This window comes from Lactuca virosa, chromosome 1 (assembly GCF_052849685.1).
Source record: "Lactuca virosa cultivar CGN04683 chromosome 1, Lactuca_virosa_CGN04683_v6, whole genome shotgun sequence".
Classification (NCBI taxonomy): domain Eukaryota; kingdom Viridiplantae; phylum Streptophyta; class Magnoliopsida; order Asterales; family Asteraceae; genus Lactuca; species Lactuca virosa.
The window spans coordinates 158,758,955-158,770,149 of NC_136426.1; positions in this window are offsets into that span (position 1 = coordinate 158,758,955).

Genomic DNA, 11,195 nt, shown 5'->3' on the forward strand with positions numbered 1-11,195 from the left:
GTGGTCAACCCAATAGCGCTATTATTGTCCATAACGTACCTCAAGAATACGGGCATAGTTATGGAGATTAGACTAAAAATGGTAATGCACTACAAGTACATGTAGCGTAAACAAACAATAGTTATACAATTAATGACTCACGTATAAATGTCCCAACAATGTCTCAATTGTGATAAAACAATAAAATGAAGTTGGAATATATTAGAACCACATGATACACCCCAAAAGTATTGAAAATTATAAAAGATGGGGTAGATTACTCACATTAGTCCCAAAACGAAATGCGTGTGTCGTACGATAGACGATTCGGGTCAAAATGGCGTAGAACCTAATATAATTAATAGTTTTGGTTTAGGAACTGCTAAACGAGAATGGAGTATTAATACAAATAATTAGACACATATTCTTATATTAGATGAATTAACAATAATTCATTTTGATTATAATATTAAGGTATTTATTTGTTAAATGAATTTTAAATTGAATTACTTACTTTGCATAATTAATTTATATTTTCAATTTATGCCAGATTTTAATAATTTCTTATTAAAATAATAACTTGCCCAATTATAATTATTTACAGATTTTAACAATTATTTATATGAAATAATCATTAAAATGCATTTTTACATGCTTAAATACTTAGGAAAATAGTTTTAAATAGTAAACAGTATTGAAAAATTATGAAATTATTAGGAAATCATTATTGCATACAATATGAATTACTGTAAAATTTGTATATTTTTCTGAGCTGCTTTAGTATTTATTTAATATTTTAATGATTAAACAACACAAAATTCGGGAAAAATAGTAAATGATTCTCAAAAAATCTGTAAAATTAACCATAGTTTTATAACATGATGTAGAGCTCAGTGTATAAGTTTCAGATATTTGTGACTATGGGAAGTATTTTTTATATATTTCATTATTAATTAATCAATAAAATCATAAATAATAGTAAAAAGTAATATAAATGCATGAAACTTCATATATCATGTTTAATCAGTATACAGGTCATCCCAGAATTTTCTCAGAATTTATTGAATGCAAAAAGTATTTTATGTGAATTATTGCCCTACTTTATTGCAATAATTATAGTAATTCAATAAAAATAAATTATTTTCTGAAAATTTCCAGAACTTCTTATTTTATTGATGGGATTCTGAGAAAAATCAGGTTTATGCATAAAATGAGTTTTAGATATTTTGGTGGATTTAATTTGTTTCTTGTATGAATATGAAACTTTTAACAACATACCTTGATGAATGCTTCAAGAGGGATGAAGATTTGAGTATAATAGATTGTTCTTGGATGGAATATGAGTATTCTTGGAGGAAATTTCGAGATTGAGAGTGAGAGAAAGAATAGAGAAGGTTTAAGTGGTGAAGAGAATAATGTGTTGGGAGAAAAAGGAAAGGAAAGTGGATGGGAGGTGTGAGTGGGAGACCATGGGAATAATCTTTTTGCTTTTGGTGGTCTTCATAATTTCCCACTAACACAAGCATCTTTTACATAATTAATATAAGAGTTTTATAAAATTTAATGTAAAGTTTATAAAGATAGAGTTTTATAAAATTTAATGTAAAGTTTATAAAAATGGAGTTTTATAAAAGATGAGTTATTATTTGATTATAACAATCTACTTTGATTTGAAGTTTAATTATAGCATTCAAGTTTGATTCTTTTAAATTTAATTAGAGCATTATACTTTGATTTGATTTTAATATGGTATCATAATTTAATTTGATTATAGTTATAACGTTGTACTATACTATGTTGCTATTAACGTCAATTTATATCGTAGTGTATGAGTTTCGATCCTATTAGCGTCAAGTAATCTTGAGTAGGGTTTGAATGAGATTGCGAGAGTTTTCGTTTGTGATCTTTTTGAGTGTCCGGCTTCGCAACGCAAGGTCCATAGACCCCGTTAAGCCATGATTTAGTGTCCTACACAATCCCGATGATTGTGCAATAGTGTTTTATCGCTTTGGTTCATTGTTTAGCACTGTTAAGGCTAAGGAAAATCAAACACATGAACTTTCCAAATGATGTTTTCTCATTAAAATAGCGAATTATACAGTCATTACATAACGTAAACCCTATCATACAAGGGTTAATGAAGTTGACCGGTTTGACTAGTTGACTTTGTTTGACTTTGACTTGACCGAAATTTGATGGTTGTCACACCCACTTCCATCGAAGGATTTGGGTCCGCAAATCATGAAGTCTTTGTATGAGCACTCCCTTGTGCGTCCGTGGTTAGAGTTGTTGGTTCCACTACCTGATCCACTGGTACCACTTGCATTGACCTGTGTCATGACACTGTCACTGCAGCTATCACTGCTGCCTGAAAGGCAATCGGGTCGTACGGAGGAGGTGGCAGTGGAGGTGTGTTGTTCTTGATTCTGTTCGACTTCTTAGGTGGCATCTTTCTGCTAATAAGACGAAACGAGGGTAAGTCCTTAGTGGCTACGAATCAAATGTTATCTGAATAGAGATGGTCTCGGTTTTGAATGTATCATGTTCCGACTTTTGAATCAATTCATAACAGAGGTCTATGCAACATAGACTTATGAATTTGATAGTGACCACCCTCTGAATGAAGTTATGGATCTGGTTTGCTGATACTAACGGATATGAAAAAGGAGATAAGCCTAACACATAGTGTGAGTAGTGTAATCACTAACTCACTAGATCATATTAACTAGTTAATTATTAGCATGACATATATGGCGTTCTACCACCTGGCGCGCCTCGGGAGGTGTTTCTGTTCTAGTTATGTTCGTCCTTAGTTCAGCTGTGGGGATTTGTTGTCTCTGAACTTCCCTATAGTCTTTCATATTCACCGCAGCTCCTGCTCCGGTTTCTACTTACAGATCTCTGTCACTTCCTGATGGAGGATTTGTCTCTTTGTATGATTCTTTCTAGGAACCCTCTTTATGAATCCTCTATGGTTCCTCTTTGATTCCTCTGTTGGCGGTTAAAGTGGCTATCTATATCTAGGTTGTTCGTGCGAAAATGGGGATTTCTAGAGAATCCTATGAGGTTAAGTAAACATTTCTTCTTTTAGTTATTGATGATCCAAACTGGGTCCTCCTATAATCGAGCAGTGCATGCAAGTTGTATATAACCAAGATCAAATAGACCTTCGAATAGGTGATCCTACTCCAAAACCACAACCAAACAAGGAACAAGTAATAGAGCGTAAATCACCAATTCTGAGTCTATAAGATCCCAATTATATAGTACCCTGGAAGCATGCACTTCGCAACTATAAACCTGCCAGCATAGCTCGTTTAGTTCTTATGTAAGTTTGTTATAGTGCCTAAAATACTCCTATAGTATTTTATCTTTATGTTTTGTTCTACGAAGCTTTCGAATATGGAGTTAGGTAACTTTTAGACTCGCTGCAAACACCACTATCACTCCCAAGCACATGTTGGTCGTATCTCGAAAAAATATAGTTGATCAGGTTATATTTATTCCAGATATGACTACATAACTGCTCAGGTTTGACTGTAGTGTCAAACATCTAAATACTTTTGTTTGTTTTGTTCTTACTTGTTCTTATTGTGATACTTGTCAATAGTATGTATGCTTATTAGTATACTTATCGTAAAATACTTATATTTTAAAAGTATACTTTTAGTCAGAGCACTCTGGCCCCATTGTATTTATAGTTGTATATCTTTTACTGGTTGATATACTAAGTTCACTATAAACAATGCTTTGATACCAATCTGTCACACCCCCAAACCGAAACGGCGGAAACGTTCGGGGGTGGAGGACGTCATTTGTAGTATCATAACAATTGAATAATAGTAATCAAAGCAACCACAACCATTGTATTAATAGTATAGTGTTTACATTACATTTGAATCATACATGATTGAATCCAAAAGTAAATACAAGTAAAGACTCGAAGCTACTATGCTCCGTCTTCTTGAATCCGCGCGTGTACCTGCCTACTAATGTCCTGAGAATACAAGTAGGTTTTGAAAGAGTATCATCATAAAACTGGTGAGATCATAAGCGTTTTGTGTTGGAAAAACTGTTCTTTGTTCTTTTGAAAAGTGCATTATGTTTCTCCAGAAAACCTTATATTTTCTGATGTAATGAATGTATAAACCTTCAGTAAAAATGATTCTTACTAGTTTCTCCTGCGAGTACGTAGTGTATACCAATCATATACAATCCAGATCAAACAAACAATCGATTGTGTGGTTCTGCCCCAAGACCACAACCAAACAAGGAACAGGAAGTGTGGCGGAGTCCACACATTCCACTGGTTGTCGGATCCTCATGTACATAATCCTTAAATATTCACTAGATACTTACAAAGTTAACTGTATTTTTCCTTTGATATCTGTTTGAAAGTGTTCCTCAAGAAAATCCAATATTTTCTTATGAAAAGTAGTGTTGAAAGAGTATCTATTAGTAGAAGATAAATCATCAGTTTTAGAAATGCCAGTGTTATCTTGGGAAAATCCCATGTTTTCCCTAAAAGCAAGTTATCCGTCCTAGAGGTAGAGATGTAAGTTTAGAAATCCCTGATTACTATCAGTGTATATATAAAGGTAGTTTTATTACTAAAAATAAAACAAATGAAGGGTAGAGTCCGTAAACCAAAGTTAGTTTATACTTATTTTGCGAGTCGTATAACCATAATTGATATGACCGAGAGACCTTAATAACGTTCTTCAGGCGTTAAGCTAAATGACATTTGTTCACCCCAGGCGTGCCCGTCTAACTGTAGCTAGCAGTTCAGGTAAGGGATTGTCAGTCCCGAATAGATCTATTCACAAATCTCACGCTCTCCCTCTAGGAGACTCTGGTTATACTAAAAGGATTTATCCCTGTACACCTAAGGGTACAGTATTGAAGTAGAGCCTCACAATTATGTATAATCTTGTTTACAAGCTAGAAACAGTATAAAACAGTAATTATGCTTGAATAAATGTACTTTATACTTCTGAGAAAACATATAACATAAACTAAATCTATCATGGTTTAGATATATTCATCCATGAAATCTGATTTGGTAGAAACTGCCTAGAGGGTTATCCCAAACTATACCCATTATAGTTTATTAGTGTTGTTATGGAAAATGTTTTGTAAAACCTTTCTGAAAGCTATGAAGTTAGATTTCCAAAATAACAGTTTCCCTTATGCTCAACATATTACAAAAGGGAAAAATATTCGGGTAGGTTATTAAACGTGGAAATCGTTGAATTGTATTAATAAGTTTAAAACTTAATAAAATACTTTGAGTTTGGCTTGTATTCACCCCCTGAAAACATTAAAAACACGGAAAAATGTAGGGGTATGAACTCACAGTTTGACGTGGGATTCGAGTGTAAGTTGCTAGGAATTGCTGAGTGTCAAATAAAGCCTCGGGCACAAACGGATCCTATTTAGCATGTAGAAGTACATATATGTATTAGGTGCGGGCATAACACTATTTGTTATGGAAAGAACCACCTTAGGGACTAGGAAACACTTAAAACTAAGTGTTAGAATCACATGTGATTGAAAAGGGGAGTTTGCGGCCGTAATCAGGAGTGTACGGTCACGGGTTTACGGTCCATGGGTTTACGGTTCCATGGGTTCATGGTCTAATGACCTTACGGTCATAAGGTTTACGGTCTAATGACCTTACGGTTATAGGGTTTACGGTCCATGGGTTTACGGTCTTTGGGTTTACGGCCCATGAGTTTACGGTCATTGAAGGGTGTACGGTCTAAGGAGATACACTAGACCGTAAACACCTTTTGTTCATGGAAAAGTGACGATTTCAAGGCAAAACTCCAGAATCCTAACTAGATATAAGCATAAAAGGATGATACTTACGATTTGAAGGCAAAGAAAGGTGTTTTCGGTCCAAAACACTAAGGTGTTCTTGAGGATTCTTGAAGATCTAGATAAAATATGAAATCCATGGATGAATCAAGAGTGAATCATGGGTATAGGAAGGATTAACACCCAAAGGAAGGAATCACTTACATTCTTGAGGATTTCTTGAGCAAACTCGAAAATTGTAGAGAGAGAGTAGAGAGAGAAAGTCTTTGGAGTGTTTAAAGTGTGAAATGAAGGCCAAATACCCTATATATAGGGTGGAGTTCTCGGTCAGGGGGGAGGGGTCCACCTGGCACCGACCGTAAACTTGGTTTACGGTCTACCCGAGTTTACGACCGTAAACTCGTCCTGACCGTGAACTCGGCGATTTTCGAGGAAGTTTCAAGTTTTTCGCGTGATTCCCGGTTTATTCCGAATTGTATAAAATACATATTATTTATTTAAAACTTAAGGTCCTTCCCAAATTAAGAAATTTGACGGAATTTAATTAAAACCCAAATTTTATTAACGGAAACTGGGTAAGGATAACGGGAAAAGTTTCGGGTTGTCACATAAGCCACTGGGCCGATTTTAGCAAGGATCTCGAACGGCTCAATGTATCTTGGATTTAGCTTTCCACGTTTTCCAAAACATATCATTCCCTTCCAGGGTGAGACTTTCAACAGAACGTGGTCACCAACCTGGAATTCCAAGGGTTTTTGTCTCTTATCAACGTAGTTCTTTTGTCTGTCTCTAGAAGCTTTCAGTCGTTCTCGGATTTGGCCGATTTTTTCTGTGGTTTCTCGAATGATCTCTGGGCCGGTGAGAGTGTTGTCAGGAACTTGTCCTCTAACTAGTTGTGTGTCACCCACTTCAGCCCAGCACAGTGGGGATCGTCACTTACGGCCATAGAGGGCTTCAAAAGGAGCAACCTTGATGCTGGTGTGATAGCTATTGTTGTATGAGAACTCGACAAGTGGCAAATGGGTATCCCATGATTTACCAAAGTCAATCACGCAAGCTATCAGCATGTCTTCTAAAGTTTGAATAGTTCTCTCACTCTGCCCGTCGGTTTGTGGGTGGTAGGTTGTACTCATTTCCAACCTAGTTCCCAGAGATTTCTTTAGTGACTGCTAGAACCATGAGCTGAATCTACTGTCTCTATCAGAGATAATATATATTGTCACACCATGCAATCATACTATCTCTCTAATGTAAGTTCTGGTCAATTTCTCCATGTTGTCTGTTTCATTTATTGGTAGGAAGTGTGCGGATTTGGTTAATCTATCGATGATTACCCAAATGGTGTCATGACCACCCGATGTCTTGGGTACCTTGGTTATGAAATCCATTGTAATCTGCTCCAAATTCCACTCAGGTATCTCTGGTTGTTGTAGCAAACCTGAGAGCTTCTGGTATTCTACCTTGACATTGGCACAAGTTACGCACTTGCCCACATAGGTAGCAATCTCGACTTTCATGTTCGACCACCAATAGAGTTTCTTGAGATCTAGATACATCTTATATTAACCTGGATGAACAGAGTATCGAGTTTTTTGGGCTTCGTTCATGACAACTTCTATGTAGCCACCAAACTTCGGTGTCCAGATCCGATTGAGATAAAGAACTCTGTCACCCTTGATTTCTAAGTTCTTCTCCATTCCTCTTAAGGATTCATCTGCCACATTATCAGTCTTCAAGGCTTCCAGCTGAGCCTCTTTGATCTGTGTGGACAGATGTGAATGGATGGTCATGGTTAGTTCTTTTACTCTGCGACTTGAGTACTCCTTTCGACCGAGGGAATCTGCTACTACATTGGCTTTGCCAGGATGATAACGAATCTCGCATTCGTAGTCGTTGAGTAGTTCTACCCATCGTCGTTGCCTCATGTTAAGTTCCTTTTGATCGAAGATGTGCTGAAGACTTTTGTGGTCGGTGAAGATGGTGCACTTTGTACCGTAAAGGTAGTGCCTCCACATCTTCAGAGCAAACATTACTGCTTCCAACTAAAGGTCATGAGTGGTGTAGTTGACTTCATGTGTCTTTAGCTGTCTCGAGGCGTAGGAAATAACATTTCCTCGTTGCATAAGTACACAACCTAGTCCCTGATTGGATGCATCGCAATATACTACGAAGTCCTCTGTCCCTTCTAGAAGAGACAAGATAGGTACGCTGCACAAGGCTTGCTTCAATGTTTGGAACGCAGTGTCTTGTTTCTCTCCCCAGCTAAAAGTTACACCCTTCTGAGTCAGGGTGGTAAGTGGATTAGCAATTCTGGAGAAGTTTTGTATAAACCTTTTGTAGTAGCCACCGAGGCCTAGAAATTGACGAATCTCTGTTGGCGTTCTAGGGGTCGCCTAGTTTTCTATAGCTTTTATTTTGGAGGGATCCACATGAATTCCTTCCTCGCTGACCACATGACCAAGGATATTTACCTTCCTAATCCAAAATTTGCACTTTGAGAACTTCGCATAAAGCTTCTCCGCCCTTAATTTTTCTAAAGCTTGTCTCAGGTGCTGACTATGTTCTTCCTTACTTCGTGAATAAATAAGTATTACATCTATGAATACGATCACGAATTTGTCTAGAAAAGGACGGCATGCATGATTCATTAAATCCATGAACACTGCGGGTGCATTTGTCAGACCGAAGGGCATTACTACAAACTCATAGTGACCATAACGAGTTCGGAATGCTGTTTTAGGAACATCATTTTCCTGGACTTGTAGTTAGTGATACCCCGATCTCAGGTCGATCTTTGAAAAGCAGCTTGCTCCTTGGCGTTGATCGAAGAGGTCGTCTATTTACGGTAGGGGGTATCGGTTCTTAATGGTGATCTTGTTTAGTTCGCGGTAATCTATGCACATGCGGAATGATCTACCCTTCTTCTTCACGAACAGGACTGGTGCTCCCCAGGGGTGAGAAGCTTGGTCTAATGAATCCTTTGCTGAGTAGTTCATTTAATTGGCTGGATAGTTACTAAATCTCTGCTGGTGCTAGACGATACGAGGATTTGGCTACGGGGGTAGCTCCAGGAATCAAGTCGATTCGGAACTCGACTTGTCGTTCAGGAGGAACTCCTGGAAGATCTTCGGAAAAATGTGGGGAAAATTACAGTCTTCGGGAATGCTCTCGATGTCTTTCACTTCTTGTTTCTCATTCACTATGTGTGCTAAGAATGTGTGGTACTCCTTGTGCATGTATTTTTGGGCTTTGATGCAAGAGATGATGCGAAGGTTCATATCGGGTTTGTCGTCGTAGATAACGAGGGTTTCGCCACTTCGTAGATTAAGGCGAACAGCCTTTTCGTAGCATAGAATATCAGCACGGTGAGCACTTAACCAATCCATGTCGATGATGATGTCAAATCTTTTTATAGAGACCGACATAAGGTCGATTTGAAAAGAATAGTCGTTTAGAGTGAGGGTACAGCCTAGGAATATGTCGTTACTGCTCTCTATCTTCCCGTTTGCCATCTCGACAATGAATGTTTCGTTTAGTGATTGTGGTTTTTGTTTGAGTAGATGTTTAAATTTATGGCTAACGAAACTCCTTTCCGCACCATTATCAAAGAGTATTTAAGCATAAGAGTTATCGAGAAGGAACATACCCGTGACCACCGTGGGATCTGCTACTGCCTCCTCGTGACCTATTGCTAATACTCTTCCTACACCGCCAATATTCTTTGTCTTAGGACAATCTCTCTTGAAGTTTCCTGTTTCACCACACCCATAACAAGCCTGACTTACTCCCACACCGGGGACTTGGGTAATTGGTTGAGCTGGCGCCCTACAGAAACGGGCAGTGTGCCCCTTTCTATTGCAGTTTTTATAATGCATTTCCCTGCAAACTCCCGTGTGATGGAAGTTGCATTTGTTACACATTGGAAGGTTTCCAACATATCAACTGGGAGGTGCTGGAGTAGTAGGAACAACAGCAGGAAAAGTAGCAGCATGGACCGCCACAATTTGCTGCTTCTTTGAGGATTCCTGTGACGATTGCCCCTTTCTTTTGTTCCAAAATTTTTTTTTGGTACCGCTCTCTGTGGGTTGCTCAGAAATGGCTGTCATGAAGCCTTGGCGAACTCCATGATCCATAAGTGTTTGTGCCAGACGCTTGGCACTGTCGGAAGTAAGTGGATTTACAGCTATTATGTTCCCTTTGATCTGAGGAGCTAGTCCCCAGATGTACCTTTCCGCTTTCTTACTTTCCGAGGGGACCATCCCGGGGCACAGAATAGCCAGGTCACTGAATCTGGAAGTGTAAGCAGCAATATCGAAGTCCTTCATCGTCAGACCCCAGAGCTCTTGCTCTAGTTTTTGCACTTCGCCTCTTGGACAATATTCTGCCAGCATCAGAACTTTTAAGTCTTCCCAGCTCATGGAATTGGCTACCGCGAGATTCAATGACTTGACATAGCCGTTCCACAAAGTGAGGGCTCTGTCCATGAAAGTGCATGCTGCAAATTTGACTTTGTTAGCTTCGGGGCACGCACAAATTTCAAACACCGATTCTATTTTCTCGAACCAGCGTGTTAGGGCAATGACACCTTCGGTGCCATCAAAAGACTTAAGTTTTGCATTCGTGAAGTCTTTGTATGATCACTCCCTTGGGTGTTCGTGGCTTTCTCCGTGATTAGAAGGGTTGCCACCACTACCAGCCCCACTAGTGCCACTTGCATTGATTTGCAACATGGCAGCTGCCACGACGGTTGTTACTGCTGCATGGAAAATTTTAGGGTCATACTGAGGAGGTGGTGGCGGTGGTGGAGTTTATTGTGTGTTGTTGACACGCCGAGTTGATCTACGTGGCGGCATCTTTTTGTAAAAAGATTAAAGAGGAAGTGACAATAAGTCCTCTATAGTGGTCAACAGTCAGGTGATATTGAACAAGATATATCTTAGTTCTAAACACATTATATCCTGACTTTTATAGTGTTCTATCAGCGATTTACAATAGAAGTCTACTAAATATAAGTAAACAATCGCCATTTCATATTTATGAAATTTATAGCAACACTGTTAATGGATTTGTATAGTGAAACTCATACTGGGTCCTCCTATAATCACATAGTGTATACAAATTATTTATAACCAAGATCAAATAGACCTTCGAATAAGTGATCCTACTCTAAGTCCACAACCAAACAAGGAGCATGAAATAAAGCTAAATCACGAATTCTAAGTCTATAAAATCTGAATTATATATGACCCTAACGTATACACTTAGTAATTATAAGTCTGCCAACAAGGGTTCCTTGTTTTCACTTTGTTGATTTCTGGTAAGAAGGCCCATCTCGACTATTAGTTTATATAATAATCGAGGCCTAAATGTTCCTGTTCTAATGTTGTAGTGTCATA